Source organism: Mus musculus, chromosome 16 (assembly GCF_000001635.26).
Source record: "Mus musculus strain C57BL/6J chromosome 16, GRCm38.p6 C57BL/6J".
NCBI classification, from domain to species: Eukaryota; Metazoa; Chordata; class Mammalia; order Rodentia; family Muridae; genus Mus; species Mus musculus.
Window position 1 is genome coordinate 30,962,649 of NC_000082.6, and position 13,992 is coordinate 30,976,640.

The window sequence follows — 13,992 nt, forward strand, 5'->3', positions numbered from 1 at the left end:
CAGATGTCTTTCCCTGCCTGCCTAGCTTGCTAAGGGTGCGTACCACAGCAACCAGCCCTTGTCCACCCAGCCATCTGGTTGTTTCTGTTTCGACATGGCTTCCTGTGCCAGACTTGGGCATATTCAAGGTGACCTACATTGCTGTTTGGTTCCCACAGCTGCACAGGCTATGACCAGTCAATCTCTGGGGGCTACAGAAACTCTGACGAGACAGCCTAGCCCCCTCCACACACCCATAGTCCTCTCAGAGCCCGGAAGAATCACAGCATCAGTCTGAGGCCTCCCCAGGCCCCCAGCCAGGCCCTGAAGCTCTGACCCCTCTCAGGAGGTGTTGAGCCCCCACCACACTGCAGGCTTCATGCCATGCCACCTGGGAGCAGGCTCTTCAACCTGCCTGGGCAAAACCTTAGTCACAAGCCTTTCTCCTAGCCCTGCTGCACTGGAGCTGGGAAGACGAGGCAGGGTTAGGAGACGGCCACCAGTCCATCCTACAAACTGCAGGGCACGGAGGTGCTGGAGTTGGGTAGATTCTGGAAGAGCTGCACAAGGAGGACCTGGAAAAGGGGAAGGGCAAGCCAGGGACAGGGAGCCATTAGCAGCAGTGCAGGCTGGGAGGGCTGGCATGTGAGGAGAAGATACAAAGCTGTAAAGAAGCCCAGCAGATGGCTGACACAGGCTGATGAAGGAACCCCAGACTCTTGTTGAGTTCAGACATTTAGCGGCTGGAAGAAGTGGAGTCAGGAAGATGGCGGCCTAGGGGAACCCCAGCCACCTCTCCTCTGCACTAAAACCTGAGCAGCTGATACTAACTCAGGCCTTGGGGCTCCTCTGTTGCAGGGATCTCAGAGGAGCCTCAGAGCCACACAGACCTGGCTGGGTCTGCAGGCCACGCATCAGCCAACCCTGTGATCCAGGCCAGCAGGCCTTCCTCCACTCCATCTCCTCTCCGCACAGTCAGGCCTTTCTCTAGGTTTTATCTCCCCATGTGGTGCCCTCCACACCTAAGCCATCAGCATCTAGCGCTCATCTTTTTAATTAAAAAGAGGTTTATTTTTGCATGCAGTCACAGCAATATAAAGTTCCGGGTCCATTTTCTTTGAGTCTGAAATGTCCCTTGGTTTCTAGCCGTGGGTGCTGTTCTGGGAGGCTGTGGCACCTTTAGAGCACAAGGTTTGGCAAGAGGAAGTGGGCCACCGAGGGTGGGCCTTGGGGCTCAAGAGCTTGACCGTGCACAGGAGGTGACAGTGACCTTTGGGAGAAGTGGGTAAGGGATACCAAGGAGCAGGGCATGCTGGACTGGAGAGGGTATGAACTGAATGAAGCAGAGGGGAGCTGACGGCATCTTGTCAGAGAGGCTAGAGGAGGGCAAGGAAGCATGTGCCAGAGCAACCAGACTGATGGGAGGGTGCTGGGGAAAGGGCGGGGGTGGGAAGGACCTGATGGGTAATGATCAGAGAGCACTTACTGTGTCCTAGACTGTTTAGACTTTACTAATATTCACACTAATATCTAAAGGACTGAGTGAGGGGAGGGCTGTCGTCTCCAGCTTCTAATGAGGAAAGCTAAAGTAGGGACAGGAGGACCAGGCTCAGGGATTTGCCAGGAAGAGGGGAGCCCTGGGGCATATCTAAGGTCAAGGATATGGAGGAAGTTTAGGAAGATGGCAGGTGAAGTAACCTATAGAGAAGGAGGGATTAGAGTGAGAACAGCTTGACCTCAATGCTAATTTTCAAGGTCCCTTGGACAATCCTCTTTGGGATAAATAACAGACAGATAAAATGGCTTGCCGGAGCCGGGAGGGTGTGAATGGAACCAGTCAGGTGAACCCTGGAATGCATCTTACTGGTGTTTGTCTGGAGAGTCACAGAGGCACTTGCCAACATGTTGGCCTCAAGTGGGTGAAGTAACTGGGGGAGGGGAAATCAGATCCCGGGGCAGGAGTGCACAGCCTGTGAGAAGATACTGGAGGCAGAGTTCAGGAAGGCTGCAGAAGAGAGGACATCTTGTACCCGCAAGCTGACAGCTGTGAGGCTCCCTCCCCCAGGGTGAAGAGGGAGGATGAGGCAGAGGCCAGGAATCCACATCAGTCTGAGATGCCCAGGGACAAAGGCTAGGCAGGCAGGGTCCCAGAGACGGAGGCCTCATTGAGGGCTGGGCACCGCTGTCAGGGATCCACTCAATTCTGGAGAGTTCTGGGACTCCAGTGACGTTAAGATGCAGACTGGGCTTGTGAGCACCCGGCCCCTGCTCTCCCCACACACAACACTTAGCCTTAGCTTAGAGAACCAATTCTGTCTGTTCCCTGAATCTAAGCCAAGGGGGTGGGGGATGTTTATCGAGGGGGAGACGGAGCCCATGTCACCTTTGGAATTGGCTCACTGCTCCCAACAGCCCTGTGGCATTGGAGGTCACAAGAAAAAGGGCCAGGGACGCACGATGGGGTGCTTTCCAGGACAGTGAGCAGAACGTGGGTGTGTGTGGCAGGAATACATAGGGGTATGTGTGGAATTTGACCTTGTGTCTCCAGTTAAACTCCACCAGCCACACCAATGCCCTTCACTGAAGGGAGCTCAGATCCAAAAGCCAGAGGCGCAGGGACTTGCCTCCCTCAGATGCGAGGGTCCAGGTAGCAGGGCCTCAGCGAAGCATGACTTCTTAAACCAGGAGAAATGAGGGCACCTTCCTTCCCCTCCCATCTAAGCAGACCCTGTGCCGCTCACTGCGCATCTGTGCGTGGGTTGGGTCAAGGTATCGGATAGTGGCAGCACACTGACACAGACACTGTCACCTCACAGGTCTTGCTCAGAGCAAGGCCGCTGTGGACTAGATCCAGGCTCTGTTTTCAGGAGCCTGTTACAGAGTGGGCCTGTCCAGTCACCACTGAGATGGAGGCGTCGCTGACAAGCTCCCAGGGGATAGCGCTGTTGCTGCTGCCACTGCCACCGCTGCCACTACTGTGGCTGGCTCAGGGTCTACTCAGAAAAAACAGAAGCTGGTTTCTGTTTGGCTAGTTTGGATTTGTTTGTTTGTGTTGTTATTCTTTTTAAAGATTCATTTATTTTTATGAGTACGGATGTTTTACTGGCACATATGTCTGTGTCCCATGTGCGTGCAGTGGCCATGGAGGCCAGAAGCACCTGTCAGATCCCCGGGAACTGGAGTTACAAATGGCTGCAAGCCACCATGTGGGGGCTGGGAATTGAACCCAGGTCCTGTGGAAGAGCAGCCTGTGCTCCTGACCAATGAGGAACTCTCTTCAGCCACTTTGATCCTTTTTAAATTAAAACATTTTAGTATCCTGTGTGTGTGGGCGTGCGTATGTGGTGTAGAGAGGCGAGAGGACAGCTCTGTGCAGTTTTCTTCTTCCATGCTCATGTGGCTCCAGGATGCAAGTCAGGTAGTCTTGCGCGCGCTCAACTGGCCAGGAAGAACGACGCTGCAACAGGATCCTTCTGCACACGTTTATTGGGAGAGCTTGATTGTAGAGGCGAAAAGACCTCGAGCCCAGAACTGGTGCTGCTTTTATAGGCCTAGGACAGGCGTTCTCTCTCATCTGATTGGTTAACTTGTCTCTCATCTGATTGGTTAACTTGTCTCTCATCTGATTGGTTAACTTGTCTCTCATCTGATTGGTTAACTTTTGTCAATTCTCAAAACCTCACCTTGGCAAAAGAACCTTTACTGGCTATGTATGTGTGGTGGCCAGCTGTAGCCAACTGCCACTCTGCAACTGCCACTCTGTAACTGCCACTCTGTAACTGCCACTCTGCAACGGCTTCCCACAAGGTAGGTGGTCACGTTTGTATGTATGCACGTTATCAGCGGTGCCACCTTATCAGCCCTTTTAAAACTGTTTTTCTAGAGATGAAGACTATAAGAGTAGTACCAACACCATTATTTTTTAATGACCATAAAACAGGCAATATGACAATTTGAAGTGTTTTGCAAATTCTATACTAACGCTTGCTGCATCCTCTTATTCTTGTACAGCCTTGGGTGGAGGGGCTCCCAGGAAAATGATCCCTAGAAGTAACATGCTCCCGGCCATGGAGCAGATGTGGGAGAGGGGCTGGCTCCTCCTTACATCACCAGTGCATGACCAGGTCAAGAATGCTGGGCTGGAGGGGCAGCTGGGCTCAGCTTGGACCACATTCAAATTTTGGTCCTCCACTTATCACCCTGGAAATTGTCTGGAGAACTGTCATTCTCCACGTGCCTGGCTTCTATACACAAGCCCCTGGCTTCTGGACTGTACCCAGGGATGTTGGGAGGACGCCATGAAACAATGCAGGCAGTGTCCAACATGTCTGACGAGATCACAGAAGCACAATTCAAGTTCACTGGGCAGTGAGGTTGCCAGACTCACACCCCTTCTGCTCTTATCTGAGCACGTGTGGGCCCTGCAACCATCAGCAGGTGACCTTGGCAGAACCACAGCCTGTCCTGGGGTCTCAATTTCCAAAACTGCTCAGTGGACTCATCAGCTGGAGGATCCTGTCATGTGCTGAAGCCCTGGTGCCATGTAGCTTGCAGAAGTGAATTTCAAGGGGACGCTGGTCACTGAACCCCGACATTCATCTGTCACCGGATGTGCCACCAGTGTGCTGAGTGTGCCGTGGGTTTTGCTAGGGTTGGTTACTCACTTTTGATTGAAATCTGATTATCGTTGACAGCAAAGCCCCTGACATATTCAGTATTGGGGTATGGGCGGTCTCCCATGAGCATCATCTCGCTGTTTGCTGTTTTTAGGAGTAGCACACGAGGTGCTCACTGTCCGGATACACTTCTGCCTAGTCCTTCCTCGTTCCTTCTCTTCTAGGTGGTCTCATGAGATGGTGCTTGACCTACCCCCCCCCCTCCCTCATGGCAGTTGTGTGAGAAGAAGGGCTGGGGCAGGGGAACAACCAGGAAGAGAACATCTCTGACCCCTGGAGCCTCTTCCCTTCCTTCCTTTTGGTATAGAAACATGGAGTCTTATGGTAGAGGGGGCTTCGCTGAAGGCACTCTTTCCCAACCTAATGGCTTAGTCACAGCCAAGGAACTCAGTCCCCTCTCCCCTAACATGATCTATACGACCTCTACATGGCTTCCTCAACCCTAGTCCATTTCCCGACCACTTCCTCAGACTGCAGGATCATGGTCTGAGGTCTTAATGGTGTGACGCCCACTGCTGGGAACCATCAGTGGCACCCCCATGTGCTCTCCAACCCCTGCACATGTTCCCAATCTCAGGGCCAGGTTTGGGAGCTAGGACAGCTGGTGATGCTGGCCTGCTTGGCCCTTTCTCCAGGTGGCCCAAGACAAACACGCCTATCCTCCTTCCTGGCCACGCTAACCTGGGCTTCACCCAGGCCCACAGGCTTAGATGTTCTCTTTGCCACTTCCCCAATGCCAGCTTTCTAGGGAGAGGCTCCTCCTGTTAAACTGCAGTGTGTTCCTCGGCTCCTCGTCAGCGACGTCCTGCCTGCCTCTACTCTTCGGGTTTCCAGATGATTCTTCTGAGTCTCTGCCTAGTCTGGGGTGCCTTCCAGAAGGCAAAGATGGCTCTCCCAGCCTCTTCCCACGTGTGCTGGAGTCAGAATTCTGTCTACACAGGTGTGCCAGCGACTACCTGGAGAGTGCACAGGAGAAGAAGGGGTGTGGCCTGGGCCCACCCAGACCAGACAAGGAGGGTGTGAATGACTGTGAGGTGTGGAACTTGAGACCCAGATCAAAACTGGTATTAAAGTTAGATACCAGCTCCAGCCACTGTCCAAGGAAGGTGTTCAAACCCACCATCAGTTCTGGACACAAGCCTTCCAACCTTCCTTTTGGAGCCCTCTGTGCAGGGACGCCTTTCCTCTTGGGGCCCAGCTGTCCTTTTACTTTCTTCCCTGTGGCAGTTCAGGCTGCATGACTGCTGACCACAGAGGAAGTGTCATCATTGGGCCACATCCATGTCAGTTGGGCGTGCATCTGCATCTAGCCCACACTGTGGAAAAGCCTATGACCACAAACCCAGGGCTAGAGGAGAGTCCAAACTGCTCCCCTCGAGGACAGAGTTCTTAACACTGGCTTCCTCTCAGAGGTCTCCACCAGAGGGAGAAATCTGGGCTGTGGACATACCTTGTGGAAGAAGCAGAAAAGAAAAAGGCAACATGCCTAGCACGGCCAGGCCAGGCTCCACACGCCACCAGCAGACCCTGACTGGCTGCACTGCTGAAATCCACATGCCCTGAGCTAGCCAGCATCCTCTACTGGTTTCTCCTCCCTGATCTCTCACTAACCTCCCAGAGATTCCCTGACCCTTGCCCAAGACCAAGAGATGCCTGCCTCACGAGCAGGACTCTGATTGGCTGTGCCAGGCCTCCAGGCCTCGCCTGCTCAGACAAGGGAACACAGGAAGAAGGCAGACTCAGCCCCATCTTACACACAGGTGGGCACCTATGGGATCCTGGAAATTTTCAAATTTACCATCCTCTACAGAAGGACAAAGCTCTCACTGAGAGCACTCCCTGCTGGCTGTGAGCCTCTCCGTTTTGGGACCCTGGGCTGGATCTGGGGTCTTAAGGTCCCTGCAGAGCCAGATCTTCCCATCTCCAGGTCCTTCCTAAGCCTGACCTGTTCCACCCAGGAAGGAACCAAGCATGCATGGTGGGGGCCCCTCAGAACCCCTGACTGTGAAGTGTTCCTCCTTCCCCGACTCTTCCCGAGAGCTCCCTGAAGCCCTCTGTCACAGCAATGTGTACTCACAAAGCTCCCTGCCTCCCTCCCCGCTCAGGTCCTCTTACATAAGAGCACCTCTGGTTTCCCTGTGCCTGTGAAATGAGTGTCTGGGGAATCGGCTAAATGGAGCCGAGCTCAGCGGTGTTGACACAGCGTCACGTGGCCGAGCGTTTGCATAGTGGAGGAGCAGACAGAGGACTCTGAACCAGTCAGTGTGTCCTGCCCCAGCTCCTCCAGAACTCAACATTCTATCCCAGAGGATAGGCTGTGAGGGCCGTGTGCGGGATGCAGTATCTGACACCCGGGCACCTTTTAGGTGCAATCTCTCTTCCTTTAGCTTCAGATGGCTCCCCAGTATAGGAGGAAGGGTAAGGTATGACAAGACTGGGGCAGGAGATGAAGCATCAGGTAACTTGGCTGGTGGTGGAGGACGGCTTGCTTGCTTCCTTCACTGGCCAGTGCTGGGTGAGGCACCCAAAGTGCTTGCAGGGACGGGTCACTCTGCTGGGTACATCCTCAAGTGTTCTTGTTACCAGCTCCCTGAAGCATGCACCAGGGCCACTGCCAACTCTTGTGGAGAAGAGACCTGCAGAAAGAAGGCTAAGGCACTCAGGTGTGCATGGCAGCCTTCACGGCAGGGACACCGGTGCCCAGTGAATCTGGTTCTGCCGGCAGCCCAACAGAACCAAGCCAGGTGCTTCCAGAAGCCACTCACTCAGCTTTGGTAGGAAGAGAAACTTGGACAACCTTCTTTCCTGGAGCTTTAGAGAAGGCCGTGCGTGTTGAAGGATGTAGCCGGGTGACATCTAGCAGAGTCCCTTCTAGGGGCTATGTGCGCACACATGACCAGCACAAGCCAGCACACTCACAGTGACAGACACACACACGTTCCCTGCAGTCCGAGTCAGTGTGTCTTTGCCCTGGGGAGGCCATCCCTCCAGCTTCATCTTGGTAACCCTTCTCACAGCTCTTTCCCAGAAGCGCTGCTTTGTTTAGCTGGCCACTGAAATTAGGACAAGGGGACAAGTGTGGTCAGGTTTCCAATCAGGATACTTTTCCTTCTGTGTGTTTAAAATGGGACTCTGATGGAAACCGTAGGGCCCCACACAACAGGAAGCCACTCACTTCTCTCAACTCTGATGGGATGGGGCCATAGTTTGCTGGAGGTTCGAAAGACTGATCCCAAAAGGAGCCGTCTCCCAACTTCAAAAGGGTGAAAGCGCTGAGGCTGGGCAGTGAACCCCGACACCTTCCTCACGTTCGAAGCTTCTGGTTTTGACTTTGCCTTGGCTCTAAGATGAGCTTCTACAGTCAGCTAGTCTCCACTGCCTGGGACTCCTCATTTCTCTGCTGCTTGGAAAGAAAATAGGAAACAGTGGGCCCTACTTGGGGTGGGGCAATCTGCTGCTGGACGAGCGTTGACTCTCAGTTGGGGACAGCCTGTCTAAGCCCCTTGCTGGCTGTTGCTTTACAAAGTTATTGTTACCTATGTGCAGGCTGCTTTGCCTGGTGCCAGTGGAAGCCGGAAAGGGGGACTGGATCCCCTGGAAGTGGAGTTCAAGATGGCTGTAGGACACCATGTGGGCGCTGGGAATTAAAACTGTGCTCTCTGTAAGAACAGCCAATGCTCTTAACCACTGTGTTGGTTTTTCTGTAATGCACATGGCATGTATGTATATGGGTAGCTGGCATTTACTTCAATAATTATTACCTGCCAGCTACTTCATGAACAATTTATAAGTGATTTCTTTTAGTCATTATGGGACTTGGAGGTACAGGTTACGATAATACAGATAATTATGACAAAACCTGTCCCTAAGCACTCCTCTACACATTTACATACTTGAGCTGTCTATGCATGCTTGGGAGGTACACATTATTAAACCCATTTTCTAGATGAGGAAACTAAGGCTTTCAGGATGTAAGGATGACCGTCAAAATGCCCAGCTAGTAACGGTGAGACCTCTCCTTTCTGCTTCACTGCCTCTCAGGCCAGGCCACAGCCCTACTCTGAGCCCTGATGGGAGCTGGGAACAGTATGTGTCCGGGGCTTCTAATGGCCACAGAGTGACAGAGGAGACATGGACCATCTAAACCAGGCAGATGTATAAGACATAAGTAGATGAGAGCTTGCCATGGGCTGAGGAGGAAAGATGCAGGGCAACCGTTCAGAGGATGACATTTCTGCTTGGGTAATACAACTGTTTTGGAAATAGGATGGTGATGGTGGGACATTTGGGCAGAATTAATGTTATGGACTTAAAGATGTTCCAAACGGCAACTTTTATGTTGCATATATTTTAGCAATTTAAAACTGTGGCAGAAGAAGGCAGGTGTGACTTTAATCTCACCACTAGGGTGGTAGAGGCAGGTGGATCTCTGTGAGTTTGAGGCCAGCCTGGTCTAGAGTTACAGGAGAACAAGGATAAGTAGTCAGACCCTGTCTCAAAGAGGAAACCAAGTCGTTAGATACAGACACGGGACCAGCTCTCTAGAGACCCTCCTGCCACTGTCCGTGGCTGAGATCTCTCAGTCCGTGGTCTGTTTCCAGCACAGAATCAGTGGATGGAGCAGCTGTCTCTCTTCCTATGTCCTAGTGCCACACGGTTCCTCTACAAGCCACTGTGAGCTGTGTTCCTCCAGCAGGCCTGAGCCTGGCGTGCAGCGGGCACACTGCCCTCACCCAAAGTCAGCCCCCTTCATGTGTACTGCAGCCTGCTGCAGGCATAGATGTCACCAGTTTCCGTGGTTTCCAGAGCCGTGGACACCAACAGGAAGCTGTGGCGGCAGCAGCAGCTTGTGTAATTAGCATGGAATGTTCTGAGGCAGGCAAGAGCATGTGGGGTAGAGACAAGTTCTCAAACACACTTTCTGTGAAAATAGTTGGTTTTTTTTCCTCTTTTCACCCTTCTCAGGAGACGGAAATAACAAACCGAAGAGGAACCAATCATCCTGCACAACTCCCCATGCACAATGCGGGCCTGCGGCAGGTGCGTGGGCTCATATCTGCGCATGCTCTCTGTGGCAGGTGCGTGGACTCATATCTGCGCATGCTCTCTGCGGCAGGTGCGTGGGCTCACACCTGGGCATGCTCCCTGTGCCCATCATCACTCAGGCAGCTCGTCCCAGAGACACAAGGTGTGTCATCACAGAGACTGCCACCACAAAGCCGTCCAACTGGGGTCCACACTGTCAGCCCAGGTGCGGTGGTTCTGCCTTGGTGAGACACACTGCTGGCAAGAGTCAATCGCCATCCTCTTTCCCAGGCCACTAAGCCAAGCCACAGCCAGATGATGCACAACCCAGTGCCACAGCTGCACTTGAAATCTTCCTCAGTGTAAACGCTGCTTTTAGAAAAAGCTGCTTTTAAGTGTACCTCTGGTAAATATTTGAGATTTATTTCTTGCTGGGCATAAAAAATAGAGGAAAACAAGAGTGTAAGGCACAGGGATGGAAATTTTAGGAGGGCCTTAGATGGTACCTGTGAAAGACTCTCCTGACCTCCGCTGTTGTTCCCACCAAGTCACTGCTCTGGCAGTGAATGGGCACACTGTCCCGCCCTCATCGGTGGCCTTCTGATGGCCACAAGGATGATATTTACCCTGGACCTCCTGTCTACACACCCAGCACCGGGTCTTGTCTCCAGCGGTGTGACCTATGGGAATGGACGTAGTTGTAGCACACTGTTAGACAGTGTGATCTAGCCAAGAGGCAGGTGTCTGCTGTTCATCTGTCCTGACAGCAGTGACGCCACGCTCCCCACTTTCTGAAGACCCGATCCCAGGCCATGAGAAGCCGGGCCATCTGGCCATGCCCTGTCCACCCCAGGTTCCTCTGCTCCATCCACACTGACATTCCTGCTGATTCTGCATATGCCATTCTCACCAGGGCCTTAGCTGCTGTGCCCTCTTTCCTCACCATCCACACAGCTACCTTCTAATCAAACCACAGCCCAGAGGCCAATTCCTTAGTGAAGTCTGCAAGGGCCCCATAAGCCACTCTGACCCACTGAGTTGTCATACCGTTGGGGATAGAAATGGTGTCTTTACATACCTGAATCCCCACTGCCTGGCCCCGTGCCTGGCACAAGGCAGGGGCCCAGCCCACGCTTACTGAAGTGAAGTAGTCCAGACAGATGCACTTTCACCAGCAAACAGCAAGGGCTGAACTTGACTTTCCGAGAAAGGTCTCTACTGTGTCCACACAGCCAGGACTCCTGCCAGCATCGGTAAGGAGCTGGCACAGCACCAGGAGCACCCACAACACAGCACATGGCCGAGAGGTCGTGACTAGGAAGCAGCATGCTATCTTCAAAGTCTGTTGGGCCACTGCCAGAGACACACAGGCCTGGCCACACACTGCCACACTGTACATCCTCTGGCTAATCAATTCACAGTGCAGAAATAACAATGGGCCCCACAGTGCCTTCATTAACCTCCTAGATCACATGGGAAAACACAGACTGATGAGCACCTCAGGGAACCGAGCAAAACATCCCCTGCTGCAAAGCCTGCCTGGCCCTTGGGTCATTTTTCTTTTCTCTTTTTGAGAAATGTATACAATTTCTATGTGCTTTAGGTAAACATTTAAAAACATTAATTAGTCCCAGAGACACTTTGTATACTATAGATTTAGTGTAATCTGAGTAAAGTATGGTGGTTAGAAATGAATCTCTGATTATCATGTTTCCTGAACAGAAATGAGAACAGCTGGCCCTGTACTAAGATAAATATATGAAATTGGAACACATCAGAAAGTATGTCCTGCATGCCTTATTTTTTCAACAGTTAGCAAAGAATTGATTTTTAAATTGTATGTGTTTAATGTTTACAGTGTGATGATTTATATATACATAAATGGTTAACAAAGATAAACAAATTAATTTTATGTGTTCATTTTTATTATGTGCGCACATGCGTGTGAACGCATATGCATGTAGAATATCTAATCTATACTCTTTATAGCAAAAACCCTTAATCTAACAGCGCTATTGCCTTCAACCCCCTTGGTGTCCATCAGATCTGAGACTTCCCCAGCCCTACATTTTCTTCCTACCCTGACCTCTATGGCCGTAGCTATCACCTTGCCTCCAGAATCATCTCTGTGTAGTAAACACCTAGCTTTTGCCTTTGAGATCCCGTGTACAAGCGAGATCAAGCTGTCTTCCTCCTGTGCCTGGGTTATACCACTTAGTAGAAGGCCCTCAGCTCACACACGTTGTGGCCATGGCAGAATATCCTCCTTATTACAGGGTGAAGGATCTTCCAGTGTACGTTTATCACATTTTCTGTATCCACACATCCACCCGTGGACACTCTGTATCTGGCCACAGTTGTCACTGCTGCAGTGAACGCGGACTGCACTGCAGGTTTCCTTACAGCACAGACTGCCTTCCTTTGCGCACGCACACGCGGGAGCACTTCTGCTTTCCATATTGACTCTGTAAGTCTACAGCCCCAACAGCAATGGACAAGGATTTTCTTTTCTCCACGCCTTACCCACGTTTCTCTCTTCTTTTTGATAACAATGTGACTGAGGCGGAAGACTTTCCAACTGTCTGGATTTTAAGCATCTGTAGACTGAAATGATCCCACTGGACAGGCTGCCTGATGGGAGGCAGGCATGGGGCAATGCTGTGGGAGCTAGGGAGAAGAGGGGGGCACAAGCCCTACGTGGGAAGGATATCAGACTGGGATACCAGGCTGGGCCTAGCCGCCACACTAAGTGGTTTTATTTGGGAGTAAAGGGAAGTGCAGAAACATTGTCACACCCAGGAGCCAGTATTGATAGTTTCTGGATCCTTCCGAGTTGCATAGGCCGACTCCTACAAGCTCAGAATCCAGGAGAGACCTAAGTAAGCTAAGACAAGAACTAAATTTAAAACAGCAACAACGATGCTTTTTGCCTTTTAGAATTATTGATTATTCTTGTGCTTCTCCCTTGACTCAAGGGGAAGAGGAAGAGGCCACATTTTGTGTGACCTTTAAAATCTATCACACAGCCAGCCAGAGAGGACTGTGGCTCAGGACTTGGGCAACTGAAACAAAAAAGTGGAAGAAACAGTAACATTCTCTCACGCAAGCAGTACAAATGGCGTCTTTGTACAGCACGGAATGAACCTGTCCAGGCTCCCCAAGAAGACAGGAGCTGACCCCAGACTACCTCGATTCTGGTGGCTGGACAGGCCTAACGTGCATGTACCTAAGGGTCCTACTCAGCCATGTGATCATATGTTCTAAATACTCACTGATCAAGTGAACCAAGACTAATATCCCTGCAAATTTACCTCCCACTGGTATTTACTTTCATACGTTAGTACATATATAACTATAGTATGCCAACTAGTCCCCTTTCTCAATGCTACGGCAAGTAACTGACAAGAAAGTACTTAAGGAAGGCTATTTGGTCACAGTCTGAAGTAGAGCCCGCAATGAGGAGGAAGGACTGAGCCCAGCATGAGCTGTGGCAGCAGGAGCATGGAGCTCTCACACACCAGAGGGGCAGAGAGCAGAGAGCGATGATCCTGACACCTGACCCATTCACATCTTTTTTCCTCTACCTATTCAGTCGGATCCATAGACCAGCACTGCACACACTCCCTAACCCTCCCTGGATGCCTTTACAGGGGCTGTTTCCTAACCTAACCAAGGTGAAAATGGCAAGCAAGCATCACAGACAACCAGAGTCAGACTGAGTAAAGGCTCATGGTGAATGAAGATAGGAGCCTAGGACCATGGACTTAGCAGGACCACTCTGGGTGCCTGGTGCCATTGAGCTGACCTCGAGGGACCATGGTGTGTGAGTGGGATGCAGGGATAGGAGGCCAGGGGCCACAAGAGAGAAATGAGACTTCAGAAACAGAACTAGAGAAGTCACAGACAGGATGCAGCAACTCAATAGTAAGGTGTTACATGGCGCCCACAGTGGAGTCGCTCAGTTACCTCAAACAAATGTCTGTACACATCAGAGAGAGCAGGTGACATAAAAGCATCGGATCTTTACTTAACACCTTTAAAGTGTTAATGACGAAAGTGGCTCAGTATATTCTTTATGTAAAAAGAAGCAGGAAAGCTGGGCAGTGGTGGAGCACACCTTTAATCCCAGCACTTGAGAGGCAGAGGCAGGCGGATTTCTGAGTTCGAGGTCAGCCTGGTCTACAGAGTGAGTTCCAGGACAGCCAGGGCTACACAGAGAAACCCTGTCTCAAAAACCAAAAAGAAGAAGAAGGAGGGGGGGGGAGGAGGAGGGGGAGGAGGGGGAGGAGGAAGAGGAGGAGGAGGAGAAGGA

General features: G+C 51.6%; 1 protein-coding gene and 1 long non-coding RNA gene across 4 annotated transcripts in view; both read right to left on the reverse strand.

Annotated features, from left to right (window-relative positions):
* The window catches only part of Xxylt1 (xyloside xylosyltransferase 1), a 126,086-nt gene that overhangs the window by 7,302 nt on the left and 104,792 nt on the right, over positions 1 to 13,992 (reverse strand). The window lies entirely within an intron of this gene.
* On the reverse strand, positions 3,881 to 13,823 carry Gm15742. Its single transcript, XR_384807.2, has 2 exons — positions 10,759 to 13,823; positions 3,881 to 7,291 (listed from the first exon to the last, which is right to left on the reverse strand). It is a non-coding gene; the product is annotated as a predicted gene 15742 (long non-coding RNA).